This window comes from Leptonychotes weddellii, chromosome 14 (genome assembly GCF_054177405.1).
Source record: "Leptonychotes weddellii isolate Sample4059 chromosome 14, ASM5417740v2, whole genome shotgun sequence".
NCBI classification, from domain to species: Eukaryota; Metazoa; Chordata; class Mammalia; order Carnivora; family Phocidae; genus Leptonychotes; species Leptonychotes weddellii.
This window is the reverse complement of record NC_138382.1, coordinates 9,734,301-9,751,603: the sequence shown is the minus strand read 5'-3', so window position 1 is coordinate 9,751,603 and position 17,303 is coordinate 9,734,301. Positions and strand designations below refer to the sequence as shown.

At 42.2% G+C, this 17,303-nt stretch overlaps 1 long non-coding RNA gene across 1 annotated transcript; it reads right to left on the bottom strand.

Annotated features, from left to right (window-relative positions):
• Positions 1–5,708: 5,708 nt before the first annotated feature.
• Positions 5,709–17,286, bottom strand: LOC145716980 (uncharacterized). Its single transcript, XR_014139932.1, has 2 exons — positions 16,806–17,286; positions 5,709–6,448 (listed from the first exon to the last, which is right to left on the bottom strand). It is a non-coding gene; the product is annotated as an uncharacterized LOC145716980 (long non-coding RNA).
• Positions 17,287–17,303: the final 17 nt, after the last annotated feature.

Sequence of the window (17,303 nt, the reverse complement as noted above, 5' to 3'; positions counted from 1 at the left end):
TTTCATTATAATATGTCTTGGTGTGGGTTTGCTTTTGTAGATTTTGTTGGGAGTGGGTTCTCTGTGCCTCCTGGATCTGGATATTTGTTTCCTACCCCCCAGATTGGAGAAGTTTTCAAGTATTACCTCCTCAAATTTTCCACCACCTTTTCTCTCTCTTACTTTTCTGGTACTTACATGATACAAATGTTACTATGTTTGATGGAGTCACTGAGTTCCCTATGTGTATTTTTGTATTGCATAATTTTTTCTCTCTTTTTTATTGAGCTTGATTACTTTCTATTACTCTGTCTTCTAGGATATTAATTTGTCCCTCTGCTTCTTCCAGCCTGCTGTTCATTCCATCAAGTGTGTTTCTCATTTAGTTAATTGAGCCCTTTATCTCTGCTATGTTATTCCTTACCTCTGTGTTAATGGTCTCACTGTTATCTTCTATTCTTTTTTTTTTTTTTTTTTAAAGATTTTTTACTTATTCGAGACAGAGAGAGCATGAGCAGGGAGAGAGGCAGAGGGAGAGGGAGAAGCAGGCTCCCCGCCGAGCCAGGAGCCCGATGTGGGGCTCCATCCCAGGACCCCGGGATCATGACCTGAGCTGAAGGCAGACGCTTAACCATCTGAGCCACCCAGGCGCCCCTCTTCTACTCTTTTTTCAAGTCTAGTGAGTATCCTTATAATCACTGCTTTAAATTCTCCATCAGGCATGTGACTTAGATCTGTTTTGCCTAGATCTCTGGTCGTGGCATTGTCCTGTTCTTTCATTTGAGGCAAATTCTTCTGTCTTCTCATTTTGGGTCTGGCTCTGTGCCTGTTTGTGTGTGTTCAGAAAGTCAGCTACGTCTCATGTTCTCAAGGGTGATGGCCTTATGAAGGAGAGTTCCTCTAGTGCCTTGCTGTGTAGTGTCCCCTGTTCCCCAGGGCCCTGTATACCAGGGTGCTTCCAGGAGTGCCTCTAATGTATGCTGCCTCAGCTCTGCTCTCATGTCCTGGCTGCTTTACCCTTCATGCCAGTCATCTGCAGAGGCTCTTTTTGCCTGTTGTGGGCGGGGTTTGGTCCCTGGCCTGAATGTGGCCCATTTTAACTAGGTGTGCTCTGTCTCTTTGTGAAATGAGACCTACTACTGCTGCTGCTGGCACCAAGGCCTTGCGAAAGTCTCTGGTCAGGAGATGTCAGGTGAATGGAGGTTTGGGGCTCATCTTCTGGGGGAGGGGCTCCCTCCATGCTGGGACTGAGGCAAGTGTGACTGGCATAGCTGGTTCCACTGGAGCACAGGGGGCAGGACTCGATATAATCAAGTTAGGTAGTGAGTGTGGGTGCTTTGTTGGTTCCTGCTGGTGGTCCTGTGCTGATGCCGAGGGGTTGGGGAGTAAAATGGCGCTGGCCAGTTCATGCTCTGAGATGAGTGACTAACCTCCCCACTATGTGCCCCTGTGCTCTTCAGATCACTGTTTCCATGCTGTATGTCCATAGGTTGTTGGCTTGCCTTCTCTTCAAGAGCAGTGCAGTGACCTCTAAGCCCACTGACCTTTAAACTCCAAGCTTTAAGCTCCTTTGGTCACAAGAACTCAAGAAATTCTGGCCCTCTCACTTTCCAAGACAATTGCTTTGGGGATTTGTTTTCCCTGTGTGCTACTTTGTCTCTCACTCTTCTCTGTGACCACAGCTCCCTCCTCATCACAGCAGCCATGATCTCTTTCTCTCCCAAGCCATATCTCCAAAATTCCTTCCTTCTTTGATATGGCCTCTATCTTTACTTGTGGAGTTTGTTCTGCTAGTCTTTAGATTGATTTCTGGGGTATTTAGGATGAAATGATAGTTATCTAGTTGTATTTGTAGGACAAGGTGAGCCTATGGTCCCACTCTGCTGTCATCTTCTAGAAACTACCAAGGTATGTTTAACTTTATAATAAATGGATTTTTTTTTGTCCAGAGTGGCTGTACCATTTTGCATTCCTACCAGCAAAATATGAGAGTTAGAATTACTTTACATTCTCACTAGCACTTGTCATTGTCAATTAAGAAAAATTTAGCCCCATTTTAATATATGTGTTGTAGAATTTCACTGTAATTTAAATTTGTATTTCCCTAATGACTGATGATGTTGAATGTCTTGTGCTTATTTGCCATCCATATATTTGCTTTGAAGTGTCTATTTAAATCTTTTGACCATTTCTTTTTCAGTTTAATATATTTGTTGGGGAATAAGTTTAGATTTACAGAAAATTTGCAACGATAGAACAGAGTTTCTGTATACTCTTGACCCAGTTTCTCTGAATCTAAACAGCCTATATAACTATCGTTCATTTGTCCAAACTAGGAGTTTAACCTTCATACAATACTGTTAATTAAATTCCAAACTTTATTCAGATTTCACCAGTTTTTCTAATGTCCTCCTCCTTTTCTTTTTTTTCTCCAACTCTAGGATCAGTCCCAGGATATGGAGTTAAAATATTATGCCCTCATGTTTAAATCTCTTGGGTATCTTCACCTTCTTGGAGAACTTGTGCCTAGAGCATCTGACCTCTAATCTTGAGTAATTTTTAGATCTCCTCCATTGTTGTCATCGTGGGATTTCCCTTTACCTCCATCCTAGGGATTCTTTTCACCTCCCTCTTGAGTTGGATCTCTTATTTACTGGATCTGATGTCTTTCTTTTTCATGGCTTTCTCTTACTTGGTTTATACTCTCATTTTGGCAAAACACATCTTTTTGGAGCTTCTGGATAAAGGGCAGATGGAAATTATTTTTGTATACATTATTCTACTCTTACATATAAGTGTTTTTTCAGGGTGTGGTCATTAATTTTATTTATCAACTTGCCTAGGGTAGAGTACCCAGGTATTTAATAAACACTGATTTAGGTATGGCTGAAAATTAATTTGTGGTTGTGGTTAAGGGTCTGTATTTAGTTGATTTAAAGTAAAGATTACCCTTGATAATATGGGTGAGCTTCATCCAGTCAAGTGGTGGCCTTCGAAGAAAAGCTAATGTTTTCTAGAAAAGAAGAAATTCTGCCTCACGACTCTTCTATCAACTCATGCCTTAGTATCCAGCCTGCTAATCTGCCATTTGAATTTCAGATTGGCCTTTTCCTGCAATTATGTGAGCCAATTTCTTAAATCTATTAGCTATGTCTATGTGTCTCCTATTTCTCTGGAGACTCCTAAGTGATACACAGGGTATAGAATTAGAGATGAGGAAAAAATATTTCTCAGAATTTTTAAGGCTTCATTAGTTTCTGGCTTCCAGTGGTGCTGTTGAGAACTTTGATTGAATTCTGACTCTTGAGCTTTATATAAAATTTTACTTTCTGAAAGCCTATGGAATCTCATGATCATCCCTGGTGGTTTGAAATTGCATGGTCAGGTTCATTTTTGTCCATTTTTCTGGGCACTCGGAGCCCCTTTTAATCTGGAAATGCATGTATTTTTAGTTTTGGGCAATTTTCTTGTATTATTTGTTTGAAGGTTTCTTTACCTCCATGGTCTCTGTTTTCTCTTTGTGGAAGTCCATTGGATATATGTGGTCAATTCCACATTGATCTGTGGAATTGTCTTCAATTTTATTTTTATTCCTTGTCTTTTTAAAATCATTTGGATATTTCCTCAACCTTATCTTCCAGTCACTTTTTTAGTTTCTGACTTCTGCCAACATGCTTTTACTTTCCACATTTTCTTTTATGCTTTCTAAATATTCATTTTTGTAGTAGCATACTGATCTTATTTCACAGGTGCCATATATAATTTGTTTTCTCTAAAGACGTAATGCTAATTTTTGTCTTGAAGTTTTTTTTGTTTTTTTTTTTTTAGAATCTATTTTCATGTAATCTCTACACCCAACATGGGGCCCAAACCCACAGCCCTGAACTGAAGTCACATGCTCCACTAACTGAGCCAGTCCAGGCACCCCTAAGTTTGCTTCCTATAGTCCCTGTTTCCCCCAGTCCCCAATTTTCTGCTGGTGTATTTCAGTCTCAGAGAATTTCCTGAGAAGTTTTGTGATCCTTGGTTGGTTGCTCATTAAGAGTGGGGACTAAATGCTATGAGCACTGGTGGTGGTGGGGTGGGGGAAGGCTTGCCCCTGAAATTCACTGTGGGGTACCTTGGCTGAGTCAATTGCTGGGGAACCTCCAATGTTACTATCTTGAAACTTTCTCCCTTGGTAAGGTAACTATATTTTAGTGGTCCAAAAGACAACAGTTTTGAGTGTAGAAGAATGTCCTGCTGTTATGCCTGAGTGTCAGGCATAAACTCAGACTATCCTAGGCAAATTAGAGGGTGGTCATCGACTTCCTGATAGTGATATTTCTCATGGAAAGTTCTCCCATATCTGGTATAGATGCTAGAAGTCAAATTGTCTGCATCTTGGAGCTGTGTGGAGGAAGAGGTCTGGAGGGCCTCCTCATTCATTATAGTTTTAAATTGGAATCTACCCAAATGCCAATCAGCAATAGAGCCGAAAATTGTGGAATAGTCATACAATGGAATACTACTCAACAGTGAAAAAGAATGACCTTTTTTTTTTTTTAAGTATGAGCTTCTACTACACACAACAAAATGAATGAATTTTACATAGCGTTGAACAGTAATAACAAAAACCAGATAAAGAGTATGTATTATAGGATTCCATTTATACGAAGTACTAGAACTGGCAAAACGAATCCATGATAATAGAAATCATTATAAGTTACTTTTCAGGCATTGATGGAGAGGCATCAATCCCACCAGGGGAGGGCACAAGAAAGAGTCTGTAGGTTAGATAAATGGGTAGATTTAAAATTGGAGAGGGGGAGGAGGGGGATCCCAGCTCGGTAAACCCCTGTAGTCAGAGTATCTGCTAGCACCTATGAATACTAGGGAAAGAGAGGCAAAGAATCCTCAGTTGTCTATTTCATTAGAATTCCCTGTTGAAATCCCAACCTAGGATAGATTGCCAGCACCAACTCTGCAGGCAAAATTACTACTTACACTGAGTAACCCTGGCTCTGCGTTACTTTCACGAAAGTTAATACCAAGTTTGCTTGTAAGAATCGGCTTGCTTCGATGTGAAGTAGTTTACACTGAGCGTCTTAATCATCAGGAATGTCTTTCTGTGGTCTTGGTCATATTACTTTCTAAAGACTTTTTTTCCCCATTGTATGATTAGGCAGCCTTTTAAGCCTTTGCTGTTTGAGACACTAATGAAATTGTGTAGATTTAAGCAATAATTGCTTAAAATATTCACCGCCCCTTTCTGCTGAGTCAGTTTCTTGGTGAGAAGTATACTTGCCACTCCTATGACCTCTATCCTGTCAATATCATTTGCTTTGGCTGGTGACATGTGAGCAGAAGTTCTGTAAGCCACATCTAAGCAGAAGCTTTAAGAGCTCCCATCGCCAGTTTCACTATCATTTTTTTCCCCCTGCCATACAAAGGGCATGTCCTAGATAGGAGCTGCTCTTGATTCCTATGCAGAGATTCGGGGATTGTTTGTTACCACAGCAAAACAGAGTGAAAGCTGACTTAATACACCAGGATATTTGGGAAAGTCTCCAGAACAAGTTGAGTACAGTCTGCGACTGTGTCTTCTCAGGAACCAGAGAATTTTCTCTCCTTCATGAAAGTCCGTTTATTTAGGATCCCTGAATATCTTAAAAATGGAGGAGTATCCATTTTAATTAATAAAAGAAATATAAAGACCATAAACCATTGGAATTAATGCACTACCACAATTGAGAACAAAATATTTTATTTCTCTCAATAAAACTATAGTTTACAATAGTATTTACTAAATAAATTATATAATTTCTCTTTTACAAGCAATAAACTAAATCACAAATATTTCAAAGACAACGTATGTACACGACATAAGGCCTTTTATAAATAGCTTTGCTTTTCTCATTTCACTAGTAAACAGTGAAAAAATCTTTATAGAAGCTAGTTTTCTATAAAGTATATGCAGACCTATTACACTGATCTTTATATGAAACCAATTTAAACTTTTAAAGACATGGGCTATGATTATAATTTTGCAAAAAAGAGCAGAATTTATACTTTATTTACCATTTTGCATGGATGGATTTTTAAAAAATAAGCAGATTACATATGTTGCTTATGTATAATCACTGGATGCATGCAAAACGAAATAATGCAAGTGTCAATAGGAAAATAGCACTTCCAAGTCCAAAATGGTGATTGGCAATGGTGTAGAAAGCAGCTTAAATAGAGCTCATGCAGTTCTTCACAGTTGAGCAAGCAACAGCAAATGATAGAATAGTGTGGTGTTTTTCACATCACATCTGCTGATCAGCCTATGGACCAAGGCTCCCCTGACACCTTGCAAACTCCTAAATCCAGCTGATTATTACTCTGTGTGCAGCGGGGGTCAGCCAAGTTCCTCTGGGTAATTCCGGAGTGGAGAAAATTCTCATCCACAACTGTGTTCATGTCTCATGGTCACCGTTTTCACTTACTGGGGAGGGGGGTAAAAAAGAAAGCAGCTGTTAAGACTACGTTTTGGCATTGACTAATAACTGCTCCTTATGAATGGGAACACAAATTCATTGTTTCTCCTGATGCCTTGTACTCAGGAAATGTACACACAGAAGTGGGGGTGCATTAGGCTCGGGGATCTTCTGCAATGCTTAGCATAGTACTGCTTCTCTGGTGGATGTATAGCATGTAATAAGACCAAGGTGTATCGAGTTCCTCCTACCTCACTGCACTGTGCTAGGGCTCCAAAGGAAACAGTGCGGGCTAAGGTATGCTCCTGACCTCCAAGAGCACAGGGCTTTGAGCATGTGCTGTGGTCTAGCAGGCTTGAAGCTAATCAGAACAACTTGAACATTGTCTTGAACTCATGAACGCTGTGTTCATTTTCAAACACTATCCTTGTGACAGGGGTGTAAAAATACGTCCAGCATATATTTTTTTAAAAGATTTTATTTTTTTTATTTTTATTTTTTAAAGATTTTATTTCTTTATTTGAGAGAGAGACACAGCGAGAGAGGGAACACAAGCAAGGGGAGTGGGAGAGAGAGAAGCAGGCTTCCCGCGGAGCAGGGAGCCCGATGCGGGGCTTGATCCCAGGACCCTGGGACCATGACCTGAGCCGAAGGCAGACGCTTAACTGACTGAGCCACCCAGGCGCCCCTTTTTAAAAGATTTTAGAGAGAGAGAGAGAGAGCACCAGTGGGAGAGGGAGATAGAATCCCAAGTAAACTCCACACTGAGCGTGGAGCCAGACACGGGGTTAGATCCCAGGACCCTGAGATCACTACCTGAGCAGAAACCAAGAGCTGGACGCTCAACTGACTGAGCTACCCAGGTGCTCACAGCAAATATTTTTTATTTATAATCTCTAGACCCAACGTGGGGCTCAAACTCCTGACCCCGACATCAAGAGATGCATGCTCTTCTGACTGAGCCACCCAGATGCCCCTGTCCAGCAAATATTTAACCTAAAATGGTAACCATTTAAGGTCAGAGAGTGCTAATTCAACCTGTGACAGTTAAACCAAGCTACATATGGGGAGGCAGTACTATGTTCAGTTTTTAGAGACAAACACAGTGGGCTAAGTCCACTGATTTCCTAATTATTATAGCTCCAGGGCATTAGGCATATTACTGAACCTTCTTTATACCTTGTTTTATCTGTACAAGGGAGTAATAAATCCTACTTTATAGGGTAGTGGTAAGGGATAAACTTCTCTTTGGGGAAATACAGTGTGTGTATCTATGTGAGTGTTGGTATCCACACACACACACGATATACACAAATTACGTATGTATCATTTAGTGCCAGGCATGTGCTAGTATCCTCGCAAGAACCGTCGAGAAGGTTGGAGCTGGAATCACAGAGACCGTGTGGCCCAACACACTCATTTGGAGGCTGAAAAAACGAACACAAAGTTTGAAATGACTCTGCAAATTATTAAGAGACTATGTCAAAGATTCTATTTAAAAATGAGTATTTTGTCATGTAATTTAAGCTTAATGAGAGTTGTAATTTTTATTAGTTTCCACTTTGTTTCTTACTAATCTAAGTCAGGAAGGTTTGCCTGCTTAAATGCACAACTTGCTCGAACTGTCACTCAAATCCTCTTTCAGAAATAGCTCGTGTCTGGTGCCAGGCGCTGTAGCAGTGGGCAAAGCAGAAGCTGCCCACGCTCTCAGGACGGGTGTCTGTAGCGTGGACTTTGCTCAGGCTCAGTCTGATAACTTGGTGTGGTGCATATCAATCAGGGACATAAAAAAATCCACATAAAATGATATGCTCCTACTAATCAGCTTTATAAGTCCTTTCTTTTTTCTAAAAGATTGTATTTTAGAGAGAAAGCATGTGAGCATGGGGAGGGGGGCGAGGGAGAGGGAGAGAGAGACCCAAGCAGACTGTGCCAAGTGCAGAGTCCCATGCTCGGCTCGATCTCATGACCCTGAGATCATGACCTGAGCTGAAACCAAGTTGGACATTCAACTGACCGTACCCCCCCAGGTGCCCCTGTATCCTTTCTTATAAATAAAAACCAAAAACTGAAAGGTGATAGTTCTGTTCTTGTTCTCTAGATCACAGCTGGAGGTCTCTGTCTGGGTTCTAATGTTACACTTGGAGAAGGCCATGACCCAGTTAGACCCATGCCTGAGATGACCCACCAGGGAAGGGCTCCAAACCCAAGACCCCATGAAATGGCCAGAAACCTGGGTGTTTTGGTCTAGAAAAGGAGACCTAGAGATGGGGCATAAGAGCTACCTTCCAATATCTGAAGGTTGGCTACGGGGAAGGAAGAGTTGGGTACCAGTTTAGGCCTAGGACACATGTCCCCCACAATAGTGGCACAGATGGCATGATTCTGGGGGGTGGGGGTTAGAGTATCAGAATGTGTGAAGTGAGTAGCAAAAGCTTCACCCCTCCTAGTCTTTTCCTATCAGGCCCTCTGACCCGCATGTCCTACCCCAGGCACATGAGTCCAGTTTCCCATCTGTTGAGACCAGTGGGTGACAATAAATGGCTCTAAGACCAGAATTGGGACAAACTCATGGAAGCCAGTTTAGCTTCAACCTGGAAGTGTTTTCGGACCAGAGTAAAGACATGAGTAGTCCGTGAAGGAGGGGTGGTTGCTGTCGCCGGTCACTGAGGGCTGATGCTGACCAGCTTCTGGGTAGAGCTGAGGCAGGAGACCCAGCATCCAGAACGTGCTCTGTATGTGGTGGACAGTTGAGGGGACTTGGGCAGTCATGGTGGGCTGTGGCAGTGAATCTCAGAGTTCTGTTTCAACCACAGGACTTTATTAAATACCGCTGATAAATTTATATCCCCAAATAACTCAGAATATTGTAGAGATTTCCTATATATAAATTACTCTCTGAAAAAAGTAATAGTTGGGTGTTTTTCAAAATGGGTTATATTGGTAATTTAGTAAAAAAAAAAACAACAAATGAGGCTTTATAATAAAACATACTCTCTCCTTGTTGTTAAGAAAAAAGGAGTCCTTTCCAGCTGGGGTCATAAAAAATCCTTTATATCCACACTTCATAAGTTTTTGTTTTTTTTTTTTAAACTGATGATGTAGAAGTTTCTGTAAACTTGTATGAACACCCACTCTCACCTCCAGGGTACAAGAATGTCTACGTGGGGGAAGAACTACCAACTCTCTCTCCATGTTATAATGTAGCCCTGGGATGACATGGTTGGTTACATGAAAGTGTGTTTTGCACTAATTTATAACTGTCATAAAATGAGGTGGCCTGACAGGTCTTTAAGTCTGCGTGGAATCTAAAAGCACAGTGTCTCCTTGCTTGGCCACAGTGAGAAGTCTATAGAAAGCAGTTTTATTATCCCCTTACTTAGTAGAAGATGTGCTATAATTTTCCTTCAAATGATAACCCTCCAGTCCTCTATTGCCCATCACTGGAGAGACGAAAGCAACAGCCGACTATCCCACCAGGACCCCACGAAGCCCCTGAATTTATTCATCACAGTGGGGTTCCCATGCTGTGCCCCTCCAGCTCCCCAACACGGAGACGGGCTTCTCACCATATCAGTGCCCAAAAGAGTAGCAACTTTTGAGGTGACCTGAGATCCAACCACCCCTGGCCTTGTGGCTTTAGAAACAGAAATGGGAACCAGCGCTTTGGCAAGAGAGCTCAGCCACATCTCCGAGAAGGGATGACAGACAGGACGTCATGTGAGCTGTCACCATCTGAGTGGCTGGGTGGAGGTGTGCCCGCCGTCTTCTGGCCACAGTGATGCCAGGGTTTCTGCCCAGAGCACGTGGTGCTTGGAGAGTACAAGATATTTTAAATGCTGAGACCGGACACGACAGGTGTGATAGTAGCTGGTACAAAAAGTAAAAGAGTATTTAGGGACAGACGGCGCCCAACGTAGGATAGTTTGGCTTAGGATTTTTCGACTTTCGGTGGTGTGAAGGTGGTATGCATTCCGTAGAAGCTCAACTTCGAATTCTGAATGGTGCTCTTTGCCTGGGCTAGCACCATGTGGTAGGAGCCTCTCTCGGGATGCTGGGCAGCAAGCCACCTTTCGGTCAGCTTCACGATCACGGTACAGGTAAAACCATTCTGTACCCATATGACCATTTGGCTTTTCACGAAATTACATAAACTTGGTGTTAGATGATCTTGCTCGACTGTAGGCTACTGTCCGTGTCCTGAGCACTTCCAGGCAGGCTGGGCTAAGCCATGATATTCAGTAGGCTGGGTGTCCTAAATGCACTTTCCATTTAGGATATTTTCAACTTAACATGGGTTTATTGGGACAGAACCCCATCATAAGCCAAGATCCTTATTTCTGTGGCCTAATCCCACAGTGTTACTTATTCCACACATGTGTGTTTATGTCTGGGAGTGTGTGAGATGGAAATGTATTTCTATTTCCACTTAAACCCAAGGACTTAATTTTATGATGGAAACTACACAATAATGCCCACATGGGGTCAAAGATTGCAAAGCTTTTTCATAATTAAAATTATGTAAAGCACGAACACAGCGAAAGAAAGGAAAACAGCAAATCAAAAGCAGTCTGTTTCCTAACTAACTAAGAAGCCCTGCCTGAGGTTGGACCACACTGTGGGGTGGGGGGGGAGACCTGATACCCCAGGAGGACCCTAAAAGTGGAGCCCTCCAACATGGGCTTCCCAGAGCCATGTGCAGAGGGCATCAAAGTTGAGACACTGCATTTCTGAGGTCTCCTTTCTAGGCTTGTTTCCAAGCCTTATATACATATTTTTTCCCCATTTTGCCTGAGAAACACACACACCCATGCCCACACACCCACACCCTTAACCTGTTTATTTTTTGAAATTTTAATTTTTTTTTTATTGAAGGACAGTTGACACACGATGTTACATTAGTTCCAGGTATAAAACCTAGTGATTTGACTTGTCTCTACGTTATGCTACGCTCACTGGAAGTGTAGTTACCATCTGTCTCCATAAAATGCTGTTACATACCACTGACTGTATTCTCCATGTGGTACCTTCTGTTCCCATGCCTTACTCAGTCTGTAACTGGAAGCCTGTGTCTCCCACTCCCCTTCACTCATTTTGCCCCTTCCCCCACCACCCTCCCCTCTGGCAATCATCAGTTTGCTCTCTGTATTTATGAGTCTATTTCTGCTTTTTGTTGTTTAGATTGCATATACAAGTGAAATCATGTATTTGTCTTTGTCTGACTTCACTTAGCATAGTACCCTTTAGCTCCATCAATATTGTGGCAAATGGCAAGATCTTTTTTTTTTTTTTTACGTCTGAGTAATAATCCATGGTGTATATGTATCCCATCTTCTTTATCCATTCATCAGTCGATGGACACTTGGGCTGCTTCCGTATCTTGGGTACTGTAAATAATGCTGCAATAAATACAGGGGCGCATGTGCCTTTTAGAATTAGTGTTTTTGTTTTCTTTGGATAAATACCCAGTAGTGGAATTACTGGATCATATGGTATTTCTATTATTAACTTTGTGAGAAACCTCCTTAGTGTTTTCCATAGTGGCTGTTACTGTTTACATTCCCACCAGTAATGCACAAGGGTTCCTTTTTCTCCACATCCTCGCCAACACTTACTTCTTGACTTTTTGATTCTAGCCATTCCGACAAGTGTGAAGGGATTCCCTGCTGTGGTTTTGATTAGCATTTCCTTGATGATGAGTCTGTTGGCATTGGTATGCCTTCTTTGGAAAAATGTCTACTCAGATTTTATTTCTATTTTTTTAAAGATTTTATTTATATTTGAAAGAGAGAGAGAGTATGAGTGCAGCAGAGGGAGCACGAAGGGAGGGGCAGAGGGAGAGGGAGAAGCAGACTCCCCGCTGAGCAGAGAGCCCGATGCGGGACTCGATCCCGGGACTGCAGGATCATGACTTGAGCCGAAGGCAGTCGCTTAACGACTGAGCCACCCAGGCGCCCCCAGATTTTATTTTTAAATCAGACTGTGTGTGTATGTGTTGAATTGTATAAATTCTTTATTTTGGATACTACCTCTTATGGGATATATTGATTGCAAATATCTTCTCTCGTTCAGTGGGTTGCTTTTTTCATTTTGTTGATGGTTTGCTTTGCTGTGGAGAAGCTTTTCATTTTGGTGTAGTCCCAGTAGTTAATTTTTTTTTTTTTTTTTAAAGATTTTATTTATTTATTTGACAGAGAAAGACACAGCGAGAGAGGGAACACAAACGGGGAGTGGGAGAGGGAGAAGCAGACTCCCCGCCGAGCAGGGAGCCCGACGCGGGACTCGATCCCGGGACTCCAGGACCATGACCTGAGCCGAAGGCAGTCGCTTAACCAACTGAGCCACCCAGGCGCCCGCCAGTAGTTAATTTTGGCGTTTGTTTCCCTTGTCTGAGGAGACCTACCTAGAAAAACGTTTCCATAGCCAATGTCAAAGAAATTACTGCCTTTGCTTTTTTTTAGGGATTTAATGGTTTTACATCTCACATTTTGGTTTTTAATCCACTTTGAGTTTATTTTTTGTGTATGGTGTGAGAAAGTGGTCCAGTTTCATTCTTTGGCTGTAGCTGTCCAGTTTTCCCAGCACCACTGATCAAAGAGAGTATCTTTTCCCCATTGTATATTCGTGCCTTCTCTGTCATAGATTAATGGACCATCAGTGTGTGGTTTTATTTACGGGCTCTCTTCCACTGATCTGTGCATCTATTTTTGTGACAATACTATACTGTGTTCGTTACTATAGCTTTGCAATAGATCCTAAAATCTGGGATTGTGATACCTCCAGTTTTCTTCTTCCTTAAGACTGTTTTGGGTATTTCAGGGTCTTTTGTACTTCCATACAAATTTTAGTATTACTGTCCTAGCTCTGTGAAAAATGCTGTTGGTGTTTTGATAGGGATTGAACTGAACTTGTACATTGCTTTGGGTAGTATGAACATTTTTTTTAAAGATTTTATTTATTTATTTGAGAGAGAGAATGAGATAGAGAGAGCATGAGAGGGGGGAGGGTCAGAGGGAGAAGCAGACTCGAGCCCGATGTGGGACTCGATCCTGGGACTCCAGGATCATGACCTGAGCCGAAGGCAGTTGCTTAACCAACTGAGCCACCCAGGCGCCCGGGTAGTATGAACATTTTAACAATATTAATTCTTCCAATCCAAGAGCATGGACTATATTTTCATTTGTGTCATCTTCAATTTCTTTTATCAGTGTTATGTAGTTTGCAGAGTACGGGCCTTTTACCTCCTTAAACTTATTCCTAGGTATTTTATTACTTGTGGTGCAGATATAAATGGAGTTACTTTCTTTTTTTAAGGTTTTATTTATTTATTTGAGAGAGAGAATGAGAGAGAGCACATGAGAGGGGGGAGGGTCAGAGGGAGAAGCAGACTCCCCGCTGAGCAGGGAGCCCGATGTGGGACTCGATCCCGGGACTCCGGGATCATGACCTGAGCCGAAGGCAGTCACTTAACCAACTGAGCCACCCAGGCGCCCTGGAGTTACTTTCGTAATTTCTCTTTGTGCTACTTGGTTATTAGTGTCTAGAAACTCAACTGATTTCTGTGTATTTTGTGTCCTATAACTTCACTGACATCACTTATTAGTTCTAATAGTTTTTTGGTGGAGTCTTTAGGGTTTTCTATGTATAGTATCATCTGCAAATAGTGACAGTTTTCTTACCAATTCTGATGCCTTTTATTTCTTGTCTGATTGCTATGGCTACCTCCAGGCTTGGTTTGTTCTTTTTTCTAGTTACTTTAAGTGTAAGGTTAGTTTTTTGTTTTTTTTTTTTTAGATACTTTCTCTTGAGAAAGGTATCAGTATAAATTTTCCTCTTAGAAATGCTTTAGTTGGGGCACCTGGGTGGCTCAGCCATTAAGCGTCTGCCTTCGGCTCAGGTCATGATCCCAGGGTCCTGGGATCGAGCCCTGCATTGGGCTCCCTGCTCGGCGGGAAGCCTGCTTCTCCCTCTCCCACTCCCCCTGCTTGTGTTCCTTCTCTCGCTGTGTCTCTCTCTCTCTCAAATAAATAAAATCTTTAAAAAAAAAAAAAAAGAGAAATGCTTTAGTTGTGTTCCAAAGATTTTGGACTGTTGTTTTTAGTTTCTTTTGTCTCCATGTATTTTTTCAATTTCCTTTTTCATTTCTTTGTTGACCCATTGGCTATTTAGTAGCATGGTGTTTAGCCTCCAAAGTGTTTGTGTTTTTTCCAATTTTTTTCCTTTTGATTGATAACTAGTTTCATTCTGTTGTGATTGGAGAATATGCATGATATGATTTCAGTCTTTTTAAATTTATTGAAATTTGTTTTGTGGCCTAACATGTGATATGTCCTGGAGAATGTTCCATGTGCATTTGAAAATAATACATTCAGTTGGTTTTGCATGGAATGTTCCATATATATTCAGGTCTATCTGGTTGTGTGTGTGTTTAAGATTTTATTTTATTTTATTTTATTTTTTTTTAAAGATTTTATTTATTTATTTGAGACAGAGAGAATGAGAGACAGAGAGCATGAGAGGGAGGAGGGTCAGAGGGAGAAGCAGACTCCCTGCCGAGCAGGGAGCCCGATGCGGGACTCGATCCTGGGACTCCAGGATCATGACCTGAGCCGAAGGCAGTCGCTCAACCAACTGAGCCACCCAGGCGCCCCTAAGATTTTATTTATTTATTTGAGAGAGAGCAAGCAGGGGGAGTGGCAAAGGGAGAGGGAGAAGCAGACTCCCCACTGAGTAGGGAGCCTGACACGGGGCTTGACATGCAGCTTGATCCCAGGACCCCAAGACCATGATCTGAGCTGAAATCAAGAGTCCAAAGGTTAACCGACTGAGCCACCCAGGGGGCCCTACAGTCTTTCTTTTAAAGTCTATTTATTTTGTTTTAAGTATTGCTATCCTGGCTTTTTTCTCCCACTTGCATCTGCATGGAACATAATTTTTTCCATCCCTTCACTTTTGGTCTATCTGTGTCTTTAGGTCTGAAGTGTTTTTTAGGCAGCATAGAAATAGGTCTTGATTTTTTATGCATTCTGCTGTCTCATGTTTTTTTTTTTTTTTTTTAAAGATTTTATTTATTTATTTGACAGAGAGAGACACAGCGAGAGAGGGAACACAAGCAGGGGGAGCGGGGAGAGGGAGAAGCAGGCTTCCCGCGGAGCAGGGAGCCCGATGCGGGGCTCGATCCCGGGACTCCGGGATCATGACCTGAGCCGAAGGCAGTCGCTTAACCAACTGAGCCACCCAGGCGCCCCTCATGTTTTTTGATTAAATATAAATCATCTAAATGCTCCAACGTAATTATTGATAGGTATGTACTACTGCCATTTTGTTAAGTGTCTAAACCTACATTTAAAAGATGTATTTAGTCAATAAAATTTTGTAAGAGCTGGAATGTGGTGGCCAGGCAGAGCTTCGCAATTGTCAGATTGGCCAATATGAACAGCACTAAAAATGGCCACGAAGTCTCCATGTTCTGTGAGCCCTTGGGGTGATGTTCTTTTTAAACTCTATCTACCTTAGGTATAGGCCAAGGGCTCCATGGTTTTCCTGTATGGTGTCCAAATGCATCCTCACTTTGGTTTCAGGATGAAATTTTTTTTTTTTAATGTTGTATTTATTCATTTGAGAGAGAGAGGTTGAGAACCCACAGAGGGAGAGTGAGAGGGAGAAGCAGATTTCCCGCTGAGCAGAGAGCCTGACACGGGGGCTCCATCCCAGGAGCCTGAGATCATGACCTGAGCCGAAGGCAGATACCCAACAGACTGAGCCACCCAGGTGCCCCTCAGATTGAAATTCTCATCCATTACACATGTGAGGAAAGCACTGATTTTTTTTTTTCTTTCCAGGCTGACATAGGTAATAATCCCCTATTTCCTTTTTCTACACCAAGTCCCTATTTCCATCAGCAATTTCTGAATTCTGTTTACCTCAGCCCTGCTCTGTTTCCTTTCTATTATCTATTCTTAGTCTCCTGGCTGATGTTCCTTCTATAGCCATGACAGCACAGCACCTAGTCCTGCCTCGCTGTGGCCAAAACACACAGCGTCACCACCTACACGTACATAAAGGCTTCACAATGCCTCATCCTAATCTCATCTCCGTGGCTCTGGGGTCCCCTCCATCTCTCAATCGGGGTTCACCAGATTGACTTCTCAGAACTCCCTGAATTTCAAACACAAAACAGCCACCACTGGACTCTGGGAAGTTTTGAATCTTTTTTCTTCTTTTAGCTGAGGCTCTATATTTGCATTTTACTGTATTCCTCCCTACCTCATGTTGGGGGTTACTTCCCAAGGCACAAGTACTAGAAGATAGATAGGAGGGGGATTTCTCTTAGTCCAGTCGCTGCAGGAATATAAAAAAGCTCACCGTTTTCCTGGAGGTGAAATGAAGGTTCAGACTAGCGCTCCAGAAGTGAGGACCTGGCACATGAATAGGTCCCATCACACACTGCTGTGCCATTTCATAGATGGAAGGAACCTTAGAGAAGCTAGGGTCCAAGCTGCCTACCTTGACACTTAAAAAATTTTTTTAGGCTTGGAATCAGAGGTGAAAATACTTTTCTGAGAACCAGGAACTGTAGGCGTTGAACCAAGAACCCATGAGGCAGAATGCGAAATTTGGAACGTCCTTGAAGGGTATATCCAGTTTGGATGAGAACCACCATGTTGTGCCCAGTCTGGCAGAACGTGTGCTGAAATTTGAGCTCTTGGCAGCACAGGGAGTACCGGGCCTCGTGCCCACGATTAAATGGCCTATCAAAGAGTTCCATACCAAGCAGCAGATAGATGACAGGTGTACTTGGAGATGTTGTGGGTTAGGTTCCAGATCATCACGATGAATTGCATACTGAAACAGGCAAATGAA